A 17,406-nucleotide genomic window follows, 5' to 3' on the forward strand; every position below is an offset into this window, starting at 1 on the left:
CAGTTTGGGAACTGCGTTTGGTGGCTGGCATGTGCTGCTGGAGACCTGCCATCCCAGCATCGCCCCGAGGTTACACGTAAAAAAAAAAAAGAAAGTTTAGTGTTTGTCGTGTGTTTGTTGTGTCTGTGGGGTTCTGAGTCAGGAATAGGTACCTGAACCTGGAGACCGTTTGTCTCTCCCCTTAGTGACTGGGAAATGCTGGCAGGCTTGATTTGGGGAGGTGAGACTCGAGGGGAGCAGGTGCGGGGGGGGGGAATTGAATTTGATTTGCTGAATATGACTTGCTCTGTTTTAAAAACTCCTGATCTGCATGTTGAACGCTGCTTCTCCTAGTGTAAGGCAGGCACGCAACTCATGTAAACAACGCCTTCCTCGCTGCCCCATGTCAACAGCCACAGAAATGTAACTCGAGGGTTGCAAGCTGACTTTCTCGGTGGCTGTTTTTCTATATGTGGATCGTTTCTGTTCCGGTGGGTTGTTCTGCTTTCTTTTTTTTTTTTTGAGAGAGAGAACGCTAGCCAACTCTTGTGAGGTGAACCCCATTTGTGTCTTTGATCTTCGATTTCCTTGAAGAGTGCGAATGCTGCCTGGAACAGAATTTCTTTCAGTTGTGACGATGACCTATCCTGGTAACTTACTCCTGCTGGACGTTGTCAGTTGTGCTCTAACACCTCAATGGCAATCCGTATTGACTGCATCCATCACCTCTAGGCTGGTTGCAGTACAAGCATGCAGGTGATTAGGGAGATAGCATCCAGGGTTCTGGTGGAACGGTGCAGCTGCATAACACGCTCCTTGGTGTCAGAAAGTCAAATAAACACGAGCTGATTTGATACAATTTGCGACTGAATTCAGAGTCTGTTTTGAAATTGGATTTCGCTGTTCTTTTTGTTTGTGCTTCAGTCGCATTATAGCTCACTAAAGTATTTTGTTGTCAGTCTCTTATATTTTTCATATTTAATGTTTCTTTTTGTCCTTGCTTTTCTTTGATAACTGCAGCCAATCTACTGAATGAAAGACCTTGTAATAGCATGAATTTCTGGCCCCATTAACTCTGTAGCCCCTAAATTGCATCCGATGCACTGCTTTCCTACAGCAGATAACATGTTTATAAATGCAGAGACAGATATTTTGTTGACATGTGTATGGATTTTGGAATAGACTGGCTAGCAGGGATGTGCAATAACTATTGAAAAGTTTGGCATCTGTCAAAATGGTGTTCTAATTTTCTGAAGTTTTTTCTTCCACCATATTTAGTTTTTCTTAAAGTAACAAATTGTGTTTGTTCTGTACTGTATAAATACTCTATATCTTAGACTTCATCACATTATTTTCAAATACAGATGTCAAATTAGTTCAACAGGAAAGTGTTGGTTTATTTATTACTGCTTCTTGCCCTGGAATTTCATTATTGCCGTCTAGAAAAGCTGGTATATGGTTTTAAAATTTCATGTTTTGATGATCTTTGATTTTTTTTTGTTTGCATTGAATGATTTTGACTAGGTTTGGGATGTGAGCTTGGCCCTTAGTTTGGCTTTAATTCTCAGACACCACACCACCACACCATGGCCCAGGATGTGGTGAGAACCCTGTGGTGCAGTGGAAAATGAACAACGAATTTCTCCTTAGGACAGATTCCAATTTGGTCAATGAATTATAAATATATGCAATGCATATCTCAAGATGATTCAGATTCCCTATATAGGTACTCACTCATCAGGTTAATAGACCTTTTTCCCATTAAAGGCTATGTGACATGCTAGTTATACTTAGCTCTATAATGAACATTTAATAGTTTTTTTTTAAAGTAGGCTTTTCTGGGGCAAATCCTTTGCCATTCAAGAGGCAGGCTCTGTCTGCTCTTTAGCTATTATCACAAAGAGAAGTTTACAATTGCAATTGCTGGGAGAGAGAGAAGAAACCTCACATATAAATTGCTGTTGAGAAGAATGGGCTAAGAACATAAATATCAGGAGACCTGTAGTTAATTTATGTATGTATATAGACCAACATGAACATATAACATTTAGTGAAATAACTGTCACAAAATAAAAAAGTACATACCATGAAGAGTACTGGTAAATTTCATGGGGTTGTCATCTGGAGTCAGATGGTACCACATCAGCAAGTAGGTTGCACGTTTTAGTCCATCAAGAAAAGTCAGAATCCTGCAAGGATCTAAGCAACCTCAAGTGATTTTGCTGAGAGCCGAGAGTGCTCTGCTCCTTCCTGGATCTGGCTCAGAGGGTTAAAGGAAAGTGCGTAGACTGCCGTAGCTAGCCAGGTAAGAGCTGCCATTCTGACCACGTCACCTTTTCGGCCCTAATGCATTTATTTCTGCATTTTCAACCGTCTGAAGAAGGCCTCTTGGCTAAAGAATCTGCAGGTTGTCAGTGCTGTTGTCTCATCAGAACTGTATGGCAGGTTGCAAAATAAAGAAGCTGGGATGTAGTAACTGTCAGAAAGGTGGTTATGTTAAGTAACAGAATTGAAGAGCAACTTCATGGCACTAACATTTTGATGACCCATTGACTTCTGCTCTCCTGTGTGCCAATACAATACTGCCAGGTAGGACTGATCTTTCGATTTGTGATGCACCCAGCTGCTGGAGGTGCATGTATTGGGCAATCAGGCCATGATTTGTCTTCTCCCTGCTTGCCTTGTGCTGGAGAAGAAAATTGGGCTGCGTGGTGTTTCCTGCTGCGAAAGAGGGAGATGGAGGTGGTCCATGAACTCCAGAATTAGCATGGGATTGAGGGTCCCCTGTTAGATCATGGAGTGGTCTCTAAGGGAAGTGGTGGGTACATCATTGTTTGGGACGTTGAAAACTAGACTGTGTGGAGCACCGGAGAGTGGAGACTAGGGAATCCTCCTGCAGTGGCAAGAAGATGGACTTAATAGCTCTGCTCCAACGTTATTTCTACAAGGACTGGGACCTCCAGGGTTCTGTTCTCAGCTCTACCCCTGACTGACTTTGGGAAAGGACAGGGAAGAGCTCTTTGCCTCAGTTTATGTATATGTAAGATGCATAGAATAGTCGTCATCTTCTCTCAGTGGAGTTGGGGGGATTAATGAATATTTGGGAACACTGGGTGTTCCTTGGATGAAAGGTGGGATGCTTTCAACAACATGGTGGTATTATGTGTGTCATGGGATAGCGTGGGTTGGGATATCTATCTGCCTGAAAGGCCATTTAAAAAGCCTCTTTGACAACCAATATTCTAGCTGTGATATTGCTTCCTATATTGTTATATATTTATTTTCTTTAGTCAGTATCCTTCACATGGATTTTCTTTTGGCATCCATTTGCTGCTTGTTTTGGGGTGACCTCTTATTTCTCTATGCTCGTGGGGGTGGACCAAGGAGGAAGGAATATGTCCACGAGGTAACCTTCGCTTTCCCTCAAACATTTACAGTGACCAGTGGAATCCCGGCTTTGGCCTACTCCTGATTCTGTTGAAGATGATGGGAAATTGTGTCACTGACTTTACTGGAAGCGGGATCAGACCTTTAAAGAGCATTCAGCATTTTCAGTTGTTTTACACTTTAAATGACTAAATAAATACCGCTCTGCAAGCTTAATATATATTTTAAAATATCTAGTTTAGTGAGGGGAAGGATGGCTTTGTTGTTAAAGCATAAGATATGGAGTCCGGAGACCTGGGCTCTATTAATGACTAATTCTGTGACCTTGAGCAAACCAATTGAGCCCTTTGTGCCTCAGTTTCGCCACAGGAATTTTAATATCAACTTGCCTCCCAGAGCAGGTTTGTACATCTCTTTGAGACCCTCGATAGAAAGCATTATGGAAGTCCTATACAGGGCATAGTGGTTGCTACTACAATTAAATAGGGCTATTCACAGCAGTAAGAACTATGCTCCACAGAAAGTATGTCCAGGCTTGGGCTTTATTACTACAGTTGATGCTCCTTACAGATAGAGTGTCTGATCTTGCATGCAGTAGACATTCAGAATTCTTGCTGACCGCAGGGCCAGTTTTGAATGCACAAGGATTGCAGGTTGGGGCCCTAAATATCACATCACTTTTGCTGGGAGGTACATTTCTCAACTTGCTGAACTTGGCGTTGGCTTTGCCACATCTGCTGGTGTTAATCAGGGATGGGTGCTCAAAGTTTTGAGCACACAATGGCAAATATGCCCTCCTGCGAACTGAATATCTGTGGTCCCATCCAAAACAGCGTTTAAAGCACAATACTAGCAGCTTGTGCACAATCTGCAGAAAATGCTTGTTCCTTTTTCTTTGGGTAATTCATTCAACACATTTCAAATAAACAGTGAACTGAATATAATGCTGGGGAAAGGTGCTGGCTTGACAGTCTCTCTTTATCCCCAGAACAGGTACAACACAGGCAGCAGCAGTGTCAGCTTCCCCTGCTCATTGCCCCGCTAATTAGAGCTGTCTGAAACTATTTCGCACCACCTTCAGAAAACTCACACTTCCTTGGTTTTGCAGGAAAGCGAAAGCTGTCTCCTTCTTGCCTTGAGCTTTTGCAAATGGAAAATGGTCATTTTGCTGCAGAAAGCTTTTCCTTCTTGTAAACATGGCACATTCACACAGGGTGCCGACTCACAGTTTTGCTCAGGTACAGAATTTTGCCTCTGCCTGACATAGAAGGTAGCTCAGACTTTGTGACCGATTCTGTCCTTGGGTTCTCAGCTGAGCCTGCCGAAAAGGGGGCCAAGTATTTATTTTATTGCTTACTGTTGGGGGCATAGAACTGTGCCTATCCCAGCGGGCAGGTGCACATATTTTAGAAATAAATGAAAAACATAGAGGTTGAGCTATTATTAAAACAAACCAAGTCTATAAAATGAAGACCTGTCACTCTACTGATTCCTCTTAGTTCAGAAAAGCCTGGGTAAATATACATCCTTGCAGTGTGCCCTAGAGGTCAACAGAGACTGGAGTACCCAGGCACTACCACAATCCAAATAATAAATGAGTTCCAGAGCTAAGGGCCTTCCACTCAGAACTCTGGCCACCTGTCCTGTGACAAAAACAGCTGCAGATTTTTAGCTCCAGCGCCCCCCAATTATCACAACTACTGGGGTAAAACACTGTGGGGAGCAGGTTCTCACATACACAGGATCTGAACCATAAAAGGCTTTATAAATCACAACTAACGCCTTGAATTGCGTTTGGAAACAAATCAGAAGCCAGTGCATATGTACAGCCATCTCCATCAGAGAAGCATCACTATGTAAATGGGTAGCCATACTCTGCAGCAGCTGAAATATACAAGTGTTCTTCATGGGTAGGCCTAAGTAGAATGCAAAATAGTAATCTAATGCAAAGGAGACAACATGTCTGTTGCAAGGTTGTTTTGTGATGAGGGAATATCTTGGGAATGAACTGGGATCCACCAATCCATTTTACCTAGGCCACTAAATAGCAGTCATAATAACAGGCCTTGCCAGATTTGGTAATCACTGATCACACTGGTGAAATTCTCTATCTTTTAAAGAGTCATTCCATTTAATAAATGACACAGCGGTCCTTCCAGCAAGCACCCAAGCTGCAGGAAATCCCTTAGGGTAAATTATACAGTGCTTTGTGTGTGTGTCATACAGTGAAAATAAACAGCACAAGTGGATGTAAAATTTGACTGACATCAAGGATTGCAAGCACATCTGTAGTGGGATTTTCAAAATGGCTTGTGGAACATGCAGTAGGAAAGCAGAGAGCTGCTTGTTGGCTGCTCTTGTAACCAGTGGAATTTTCAAAGCTAAGAGGTGCTAGGGTGCTGAAAATTTGTCTGCCTCCTGGGAAAATCTTGGCAATTGTCTCTAGTTAGACATCTAATAAAGCTGCAAGGCTAAGGACGTCTTCCCCTTCTTCACCTTTACTGCCTGTCCTTCACAAGGCATCCATAAATGATCCCTGTTTCATGGAACCCCCACTGGCACTCACAGCCCCCTGACACACAGACATTGCCATGTTCCATTGCATACAACTGTTAGAAATCCCAATGGTTAAATAGCACAGCCATGATCAGATAACTGTCCCCTAACAAGCAATTACTCTGCTAATGATGTTTCTCTGCAGTGGTGCCCATGCACATACTGGATGAAATTAAGCTGAGTGCTGTTAAAACACGCATTGGGGCAAGCAGTGAGGCACAGACTCAGTGCAAAGTTGGTGCAGCCGGTGGCTCTGGCAGACAGTCTTAGAATGGTAAGAGAGTCCTGCTGAACAGAGCCCAACGATGGCAGTGTGCCTGGCAGGTCCGCAGGGGACACCCCTATGCTAACCCCACAGGTGAGGAGAGTCCTAAGGGACATCTCCACGTGCACTGTTAGAGAACGTGGGATCTGGATACCAAAGTGACAGCCAGCCACAGAGCGCATCAGTTTCTCGATCACCAGGTGAGTGCAGCATTAATTCTTGACACATGCATGGCCATGCATTGGGGGATGTCAGTCAAGGGCCTCCTGCCTTCACCTTAACGCACAAGGTACATGATGCTTGAACTAGATTATGGCAACCATCGTCACCAGTTCCCCAGTCCAAATCACATGACCCTGTTCTTTGCAGCATGTCCTGCATGTTGTTGTTACACTAATGCCAACAGTCCACTTGTCTCCATCATTGATTGGCCTGTAGAGAGCAGGTGAGAGTTCATTTCCTCTGACTGGTGTCAGGTCCATCTGCTGGTCCACCCGACTTTTAATAGGAGAACTCAGCTGCTGGGGAACCCTCAGTGCAAGGCACCACTCTATAACTGGGACACTGGTGTCTTCAGAGCAAGAGAGCAGAGTCGCACTCATTTTAGAACCAGCTGCCCTTTGTAGCCCTCCAGTCCAATCACTCCTAGCAGCACCTGCATACGAGATGGTGACCATCCTCTCTGGATCTTACCCTGAACAACCATTGCCTCCTGATGGAGATGAGCAGAGATCTCCTCTTGAGGCCTGCCCTGGTCCCAGCGCTGCAGCACCCTCTATCTGCAGCTTCCTCAGGGAAGACAATTCATTGGAAGTATTCTCATCTCATGGAATATGGTGATGACATGAGATCCATTACAGACACAGAGAGGCAGGATAGTGCACAAAAGATGCAGGTGGGACAGATCTATGTGGGACACAAGATGGCTGATTCGTGCTCTGCTGGCTGAGGCCCATAGGGACAATATTTACACCTTGGTTCCTTCTATTCAGGGCCTGTGGCACATAGTAGTTCAGTCTCCTGTGGGCTGTAATGCTCCAGTCTAATTTTGGTTGTTGGGTTTAGTGTGTGGGTGCTTGGGGGTGTTGGTGGCCTGTGAGATACAGGAGATCAGATGAGATGATCTGGTGGTCCCTTCTGGCCTGAGGATCTATGTCAAGTCACTGAAGCAGAATCCCAAACAAAATTCCGATGGGTTTATCCCCCGCAGCCTCTCATACCCAAAAAGGTCACCTCTGAACCCATGTAGCAATGGCAGGGCAAACTCACCAGTTTTGATAGCTGTTGTAACAGGACTCAAAGCACGGATGGGGGATGGACCATGAGAGGAAAATGGGGACAACAGATGATATTTAGCTGAAAAGAGTTTCTTGTCCCAAAGCTGGCCCTTGCTTGCCAAAGAGAAGTGTGTGAATGTGTGTGCGCACAAGCGCACACAATGTTTGGAGCTGGGTTGTATGTGAGCCAGGGCCCATCCCTCATGATCCCCAATTCCTTCCTTATAAATACCCTCATTTTGCTTTGAGCCCAATGGAGAACCTGTGCTAATGTAGATAAAAACAAATAAAAAGGACAGAGCCAGAGTTCATTCCCTGGAACACTGTCAATTTCTGTTTCAATTTCCTGCATTTTAAGAGTTTCTAAGATAGTTCAGGAGAAGACTTTCTGTTTTTTCTTTGACAGAATAACCATCTAGTATTTAACAGAAACTTGCCAGCATGAAGGAAAGTGCCAGCATGTAATATTTTCTATTTCAGGGAGGGAGTGTGGTCTAGTGGCTTGGGAATCAGAAGACCTGGGGTTTGGTCCTGCTGACTACCCCACTGAACTGCTCTGTGCCTCAGTTTACCTATCTGTAAAATGGGCATGGTCATTCCTGTGAGGCCTAATTAATTGTTTGCAAAGTGCTTCGGAATCCCCAGATGTTAGATGCTATAGAAATGCAAAATACTGTTGTTGTTGAGCATGGAATATTTTTGAATTATCTCTGTCTGAGGTTGGTCATGTGGTCAAGGTTTTAAAGCAGTTGTTTTTTTCTGAGCTGTATGAATAAAAAAATTCTGTGAGGTGGAAAGCACAGACCGCCTAGTAAATTATTCCCCAGCTCAGCGGCCAAGGAGAAGAGGCCACTACCCATGTGGGAAATCCTGGATGAAACCCAGTTTTCAAAGGAGCCTAGCGGAGTTGGGCACTCAGATGTCACTGAAATTCTATAGGGCTTGGACACCTAAGTCCCTTAGACTACTTAGCAAAACGCAGCCTTAGTGGTCAGGCTGAAACCAACAAAAACAGCAAGTTGTCAAGGCCACAGCAAGTATTAAAATCCTAATGATGAGAACTACAGCTAGTCAGCTGGGGCTGTTTACACTGCCCTGCAGCTCAGTCTGCGGGGCTATGGCTTGCAGAGTGCACCAAAGTGCTGTGCTGTAACTCCCCCATGTGGACGCTGCAGGCGTGAGCTTGAAGGTCCCTAGTTCACCTGAACGTAGTCCTGTCTGAAGAGGACTACAATATTGCGAACCGGGGGCCTCCATGTTTGCACCCCCAGTGTCAACATGGGGGAGATACAGTGCAGCACTTTGGGGCATGCTGCAGTTCACACCCCCGTAGTCTGAATTGCAGGGCAGGGCAGACATGCCCTTCGACTCTGCTCTCCTTCCATGGTGTAATTTCGACGTAACTCCACTGAACTGAATTGAATAACTCTGGATTTACACTGCTGTAAATCTGACCCTTTGCCTCTAAATACTGTTCGCTTTTGGCAGGTGGAGTGAACGTTAGATCTTGAGATGCAGGAGTCACCCAGTTAACGTAGTTTTCCCTTGTGCATTGGTGTTTTCCTTGGCTGTTGGTTCTGTCCCTTCTTCACGTGATTTGCAGAGAAGTTACAGTGTGCCAAACGTTGACCTAATATTCTCTGTCCCCTAGTGAGTGTATGCAGTGGTTGTGTAGCCCTGTCGGCCCCAGGGTATAGAGAGACAAGGTGGGCGAGGTAACAGCTTTTATTTGACCAACAGCTCAGTCCCTCAGAGTTTCTCAAGGTAAGTTAGGCTAAACCACGTTGGTGATTTCTTTCTTGCAGTCAGTTTGGCTCTTCCAAGGTTTCTGAAATTACAAAAAAAGAAGAACAGGAGTACTTGTGGCACCTTAGAGACTAACAAATTTATTAGTCTCTAAGGTGCCACAAGTACTCCTGTTCTTCTTTTTGCGGATACAGACTAACACGGCTGCTACTCTGAAATCTGAAATTACAGCTCAGTTTGGGAGAAGTCAGGTGGGTTGGGAGCTGGGTATGAGGAACTCTGGTGAAAAGCCCAGTGTGGTGTATTTGTGCGGGTGCTTGGCACAAGTGAAGGCTTGGATTCTGCAGTCAGATCTGCATCGGCGCAGACGGATGCCTGCAGAGGATCTGATTGCAGCCTCAGGATCTAGGTCTTAAAGCCAACAGACTATGGAAGCGATTGGGGGAAAAAAATGAAGATGGTGATAAGCTAGGGCTGTGTCCAATGTCTGGAGTGAAGCACTCAGGACGATTAAAAGGCATTTGCAGAATTTGTGGAAGGACACACTGTACTTAATAGGAGAGTGAGGCAGCTTCTGCCAATTTGCAGGCAAGAGGCGGATATTTGCATTGATTATGATCAGCTGCTGCTAATTGGCTGAGATAACGGTTTAATTATAATACAATGGCATTGGGAACCCTCCTGCATTCTGTCTGCTCTCTAGTTGTGGCAATAGCTTGGCATGACACCACTGGCTGGAATTATTTTTGTTTACTGGGTCGTGTCACAATCAGTACAAAGTCCTCGTGGCTAGCATTGGATTGAAATTTAGCCTCTGGATTATCCAAGGGCATTTTGTCCTCCTTAACCCTTTTGGGCAGCCGGGTGGGTGCAAATCAGGAGCAAGCCCATTGAAGTCACTGGTGCACAGCCGTCACGAGATCAGAATCAGGCCCATTATGTCCGGCTGGAAAGGCACACAGTCCCAGCTTTACGCGGAGCTGCGCTGATGTGGACAGATTAAAACGTTTCATGTACACATTCATTGACCCTGTGACTGTCACACACAACTTGAATGGAATAGGAGGCTATTGGCTTGTGCCCACAGGGCTGAGAAACGACCTTTTATAGACGTTGCTGAAGGAGCTGTAGGGCATGATTATTGTGATCTTGTGGCTAGGTCCCTCTTTGCTCCTCTTTGCCTACACGCTGCTCCTTACACTTTTCCAATCTCCCTTTTGTCTCCCTTTGGCCTTGCCTGTTCTCAGCTCCTCTCTCCTCCCCAGCAGTCCTGGGTATGCCCCTTTGCACCTCAGCTGCCCACCCAATGTTCCGCCCTATCTCCCGTCCGAGGGGCATCGCGCGGACAGCAGGGGAGAGCACAATCTTTGTTCACCCCTCACCAGCTCAGCTACACCCTAAGCCGCCAACAAAACTGTGCCATCCAATGTAGCTAGCACCTTTTTGGCAGGACTGCAGCTGTAAATCCAGGCTGACATGCACAACTGGGAGGAGAACTATCATGCATCTTCCTCCACCGCCCCAAGCCATGAGTCTCAGGAGCAGCTTCTAGCCTATCAGGTGCAACAGGGTCTTCAGACCCTGCTTAGTGTCTTGTTAAATCCTTCTCCGTTAGCTGGGGAGGGACCAATGATGTCCGCCCCCATCACTGCAGAAACCTGCAGTGGGACCCAGACCTGGGGGCAAAGGGAATGGTGGCCCATTGGAAGGGGGATAGACATGGGATCTTTTGGTAGTTTAGTCTCCCTGGGAAGCCAGCCTGCTTCCATGAGAGCAGAGGAGCTGTGCTCCGGGTATCCATACTCTAGCTACAAGGGACCCTTCCTTTTTTCATTCCTAAGGCTTTGGCTGCAGGACACCTTACTCCCCTTTTGTTTGGCTGAGTTTGAACAACTCTGGCTGTAACAGGCCATTTGCTCTGTGGGACAACCTGGTTTTAGTGGGATGGGGCATCAGCCACCTCTTCCTCTGGAGTCCTAGTGGACTAGCGATGCCCTCATTTATGGGCATGTGTTCACAGACCCCAGATCTGGAACAAGCTTTACCCTTTGTCTACTCCTGTCTTATTCAGAAAGTCTGTGATCGGTGTAGGTTTTTGCGTAGTCAACTGGGAGGCTGGTGCTGGGGCTGAAGCGCAGGATGTGCTCTGATTAGCCGAGAACTGGACTTTTTCCTCAAGGAAAAAAAAATTGTTGCCAACTCCTAGCTTTTCAGCCCCAAAACATACAGGCAGAGAAGCGCACCCGTAAGAGCTCTTTACTTTTCACGATGTAGCTGGGATCAGAATTTTGGGAGGCTGGGAGAGGCATTTCTGCCAGCTATAGGCCAATCTGGAGAATTGTCATGCTCAAGTCATCCCAAAAGAACATCTCTGTGAAACATACCAGGTAAGAAATGATGTGTGTGAAATAAAAGCGCTGCGGTGGGCTTGTGCTCACAAGAGCATCCTGCTATGCAGAAGAGGGAAGTTTATTCTCTGATCCATATGTCGTCGGACCTGGAAGCCTTTGTCCAGAATGTGAGAGCAGAATTGGAGTCAATGTAAGTTGAATGCTTAGCAGGTGGAGTGCAAGCATTTCCCTGTCCGTGGCAGCAACCACAAAACACCCACGTTGGTAAATATACGTGGTGAGGCAGGGCTGGCTTCCTCTAACGAGCTGTGTGATTTGGGAAATCACTTAACTATTCTGGGCCTCAGATCAACCATCTGTACAATGGAGAGAATCATACTCTGTGGGTGTTTGGAGGTTAACTAATGAATGTTTCGAAAGGGCCTTGAGGTCCTGGGATGAAAGCTGCTGTATATTGTAGGAGCAAGTCTAAATACAGTGGGTTATTTTTAGCACCCCTCTTCAAATGACCCACACTCCTGTGCCACGTCAGTCAGGGGTTACAGTCACTTGGGGGCCAGGAAAGGCGTTAAATCGGGGATGTGTTCTGAATGGGGCGGTGCGAGGAGGGAGTTAGAGAAAGAGAGGTGCTGAATGTGCCGTTTCAGAGCAAAGGGCGTTTGGGGATGTTTCTGTGCACAATGTGGGCAGCTGGACTCCGTTTCTGTCTGTCACAAGCATGCTGGGTTTCAGGGGAGCAGGCAGTGGGAGCAGTTCATAGACCTTCCTGGCAGAAATACCTGGTCAGCTACTAGCCTGGGCAGCAACTAGGATGAGACGGAAGTTCCTTTTGTTAATTCCCAAATTCCCTTCTCCTAGCCCCAAAGAATGCAGGGAGTGCCTAGTGTCTTCCTTCCTTGCAAGTGTGCTGATCACCCTGCTAACTGGGAATCAGCACAGCAGTGTTTGCGCCTAACAGAAGATGCAAACAATTTTTCCATAACTGACTATCCCACATGCTATTTGGAAAATCTCTAACCTTCAAGAAGGGCTAGCAGCAGCAAATGGAGGAGCTGCCCAAAACAGCGTTAAATTAGTGGGAACGGTGTTGTGTACCTAAGCACTGTTTGGGACTTGCCTGGACATTGCCTGCATAGCTGCATAGACTCCACTATCAACATCGGCTAACCAGAGTGCGTATAACCACCCAGCTAAATGGAGCTGAGCATTGCAACGTACTTGACCAATAGGTGTTCCGATGTGATTGCAATGTATTGCATTGTTATTCAGGCAGGGGCGACAGCCTATTTTGCAGGGTGTGTCCCGCATGAACTCTTTGAAGTGAGAGGCACGTCACACACAGGCCTTTGGTACGTAAGCAATGGCCAAACCTTAGTCCCTCAGTGGGAGTTTTGCCATTGATTTCGGCAGGATCAGGATTTGGCGTCATAGCCTGTTTCATCACACTGCTGCTGCATGGCTTCCAAGTTTTTACATAAGAACGGCCACACCGGGTCAGACCAAAGGTCCATCTAGCCCAGTATTCTGTGTTCCGACAGTGGCCAATGCCAGGTGCCCCAGAGGGAATGAACAGAACAGGAAATCATCAAATGATCCATCTCCTGTTGCCCATTCCCAGCTTCTGGCAAACAGGGGCTAGGGACACCATCCCTGCCCATCCTGGCTAATAGCCGTTGATGGACCTATACTTCATGAATGTATCTAGTTCTTTTTTGAACCCTGTTACAGTCTTGGCCTTCACAACATTCTCTGGCAAGGAGTTCCACAGGTTGACTGTGCAATCTGTTAACCAGATTGATTCTTCCTCCACTGGATGGAGAGGAGAATTTTCTCCACCTTAACAAGGTTGTACAACACCTAGTATAACAGGACGCCGATCCTGACCAGCATCTGAGAGTGCTACAGTAATATACTTAATCCTTAATAATAATAATACATTCTGCTCAAATATTTTGAGGTCTGGGCAGCAATAATCTCAAGAGCTTGTTGATCTTTTGAGCTCTCCATTTACTTGTAATAGTTAAACCCAGGTAATATGAATATCTCCCGGCATTGCTGCTCTAGGAGGTGTTCTGCTGAGGATGACTGATCTGAAATCCTGATGCCTGTCTGTGCTGATTCCTCAGTATGGAATTCACCAAGATGAAAGAGACAGGGTTGTGGCCTGCTTTAAAACAAGGAAAATGTCATCTTCAGAGGATGAGATTTTACGTTCCTAGCCAATAAGGGCTTGTCTTCACTGCAGAGTTAGCCTGGGCTGTCTCCCCTAGCCCCACTCCCGTCCATACGCACAAACCTCTTACATGAGTTTAGTGGTGCTTTCAACCCGAGCTAGCTGGCCCTGCTGCGGGTATAGGCGAAAGCCCAGGTGCTGCTTTCCTCAGGCTATTAACCCCCCACATTGCAGTGAGGATGCAGGCTAGCTCACTCGAGTGCTAATAGTCCTCCAATGGCTTCCCACAATAACCCGTATGCCTAGAAAGATGGACAAATTCTCCCACAATTCACCAGGAAGGAATCAGAGATCGGCCCAGCTGGCCGCAGCACAAAGAACCATGGGATGTGCCCCCAGAAGTCCTAGCGATCCCCGTGGGGGAGGGCAGCAGGTCACTCAGGCAGGGCTCTGCAGCATGGCCACTCACAGCAGGCTAGGCTAACCCGGGTGCTGATCCCCTGAATTAGCTCTGCAGTGAAAACAAACCCTAAGCAACATGGTAGAGCTGTGGAGGCAAGGGGATTTCTGTAGCCGGTGGCTCACTGGGAGGGCAGATAAAAGCATGTGCATTGGCGGGGGGAAGCCTGCGTAGCCATCAGCCTGGTCAACTCGCTGCATTCACCATTCCAGGCTGTCTGCATGGCAGCAAGAGCCAAGAAGTGAAAATCTCCCCCGTAACTCAGGACACTGTAAAGGCCCCAAATGAGCCATATGCTGAAGGCCCTATCCTCAGCTCTCAGCTGCAAGAGGCCCTCAGTTCTGGGCAGGCATGTGCTGCTCTGAACTAGGCACACGCTGGGCCTGACTGCAGTCTCACTCCAGTTTTAGGCAGCTGCAACGCCACTGATCTATAGTGGAGTTACTCCTCTTTTCCTCTGGTGTAAGTGGATGCAGAGCTGCCTCCAGTGGATTGGCTTCTTCTTCCACAGAGGTGACATGTAGCTCTTGATAGTAGGGGGGCACAATTTAAAGATTCGGGGGGGGGGCATGTCCCTTTCCCACTCCTTCCGCACCTCCCACATCCTCTCTAAGCCAGCACCTCCTTGCCCCCACTCCTCTCACAGCTCCTTCCCCATTTCTCCCAGGGCCTCCCCGCTGAGGGCACAGTGCAGGCTGGAGCCAGCTCCAGACACTTACTGCTGAGCAGGACTGTGGTGCAGGCGAGGAAGGGATGGCACAGCACTCGGAGGGCTTCCCTTCGCACCCTCTGACTGAGCTGTGCTGCCAGCCCAGTCTTTCTTCCCTGCTCTGGGCGCCTCCTAGTGGGGCTCAGAGGGAGCGCTAGGTGCTGGTCCCTTTCCCAGGCATGTCACTCAGCCAGACTCCCACCCTGGCAGAAATCTGGGTGGGGGGAGGTGATCCCACGTGCTCCCCCCCCCCCCCCGCGTCGCCTCTGTTCTTAAGTGTGAATTAGTGCATGCGGCACACCCTCATGCCTGTTAGCTAGTCATTTGGGGCCATACGTTGTCTTTGAGCTGCTGGTGACACTTGAGTGTAGGATCAAGGGGTGTTGCTGGTGGCTCGGCTCTGAGAGCTGAGGCAGGAGATAGGCCCCTAGGAGGGACAGCCGGATCTGACGTGTACAACAGAGATGAATTATTGTGAGTTATTTGTTATGTGCTGACAGAGTGCTACCTGACCTAGAGAAAGACAAGGACCCTGCTGCAAGGAGTCTAGGGCTAGAGTCTCAAAGGTATTTAGGCCCTTTCCTTTGAGGATCTGGGCCTTATTGACTAAATAGTTCTGCGTGTGTCCTGAATGGCGGTAGGCAGGAGAGGGGACATGGGTTTAGTGAGGAATCAGGAGATATGGAGAGTCTCTGAGGAGCTGGAGAGATTTTCAGATTGGAAAGGGCTCCTGCGTCTCATGCATGAGGCGTGCATCATATTTTATATATGTTAAATATGTAGATGGTGTGTGACATGGAAAAATGGCCACTTTCACAATAGGTCATCCATATATAAAACATGTTACATATACAGCATGTGTAAGTTGCATAGATTTTTGTTCCCCATGGATTGATGCTACTGATGGCTTTGGGTTGGTCTGCAAGATTCAGAGACAGGAGATCTGGTTCAGTTTCTAGCTCTGCCACTGACCATGGTCACTTAGCAGCTCTGTGCCTCAGTTTCCCCATCTGTGAAATGGGGATAATAATGCTGTGTAAAAGGTTTTGGGATCGATGGATGAAAAGCACCAGTTGTTATTTTATTACATGTCAGTATCAGTTATTTGCGTTAACACTGCTAATAATTAAAACCTTCCATTTCTCTGGGATCTCAAAGCACTTTACCAGTGTGAATCAGTTAAAGCTCATGTCACCCCTTTGAGGGGTGTCATCATTACTATCCCCATGTTTTTACAGATGGGAACACTAAGGCATAGAGCTGCTAAGTCACCTGCTCATTGTCTGAGGCAGGACCAAGAATATTACTTAGCACGGCTGGAAGGTGTTGAATTGGGATACCTGGAGGGGAAGGAAGCCCTTTGCTTGTCCCGAGGACTGGTATAGTGTGGGCAGGGTCAGTGCCAGCTCCCCCTGCTCATCCTACAGCCACTGGCCAGCTGGTCTCGCCCCCATACCAGGGAGCAGAGCTACGTGAACAGTGCTCAGCGCAGTCCACAGCAATGAAAACTCAGTAAGTTTCAGGTTTGAACGTGGAATTTAAACTAGATGACTTAGGTGTGAAACATGTTTGGGCCCCTTGAAAGTTTAGCCACATTTTTCAAGTGACACTTTGTGTGTGTGTGTGTGTGTGTGTGTGTTATGAGGTACACGTGGGAACTTCCGCTGTATTAAGATTGCTGCTGACAATCCACCAGACACACAGTTTCCTGAAATCCAATATACATTTGTTGTGCTAAGTCATATAATCAGGACTTGCCACTAGAGGGCACTCATAACACTGAGTGCACATCATATTACTGCATTGCATCCTGGAGAGAGAGAGATTTTTCAAGGCACTTTTATAGCTACTGGCTGCTTTTGGAGAGACTCTTGTGACAGTAGAAGCCTTGGTAGATCACAAGGGCAGAACAGATCCTCACCCTGATGAATGCCTGCAGAATGTACAGGGCTTAATGAAACTTCCATATTTCATCTGGAGCCTTGCCTTTGCTGTGCTGGGTTTGAATGATCCTGAAACTTGCAAACGGGATCATATATACAATTCTACGGACCAAAAGTCTCCACAAAGCTAATTGAAACCCACACAGACCCAAACAGGACTTTTTGTACAACTTTACCTGCTGAGATCCCCTCTGAAGAGATGAGGGGAGAATTCATTCTCTATGCCCATCTCTTTGCTCAGACTGCTAATCTCTGAGCCATCCAGTCCTAGATCATGGTCAATTTCAGTCTGTCCTTTCACAAGCACAATGGGCCTGAGTTGCTTCATACTGGCATAACTCAGAAATAATGCCCGTGATGTCAGGGGAGTTACACTGGGATAAAACAGGTGTAAGGGGAGAACCAGGTCCCCTGCTTCCTTTGATGTAGCAATCTGTGTTTTCGCTTTGTGACCCTTCACTGACTGTCAGCGTCTCTCCCCTCCTCTCCTCTCGTATGCAGGAAGGAAACACATCGTGGTTGCATGAAATCAGTATTCCACTCCCAGCTCTGCCATTTGG

At 46.9% G+C, this 17,406-nt stretch overlaps 1 protein-coding gene across 3 annotated transcripts in view; it reads left to right on the top strand.

Moving 5' to 3' along the window:
- Nucleotides 1–17,406, top strand: part of NRG2 (neuregulin 2) — a 382,704-nt gene that overhangs the window by 74,884 nt on the left and 290,414 nt on the right. The window lies entirely within an intron of this gene.

This window comes from Chrysemys picta, chromosome 8, assembly GCF_011386835.1.
Source record: "Chrysemys picta bellii isolate R12L10 chromosome 8, ASM1138683v2, whole genome shotgun sequence".
In the NCBI taxonomy this organism is placed as follows: Eukaryota; Metazoa; Chordata; order Testudines; family Emydidae; genus Chrysemys; species Chrysemys picta.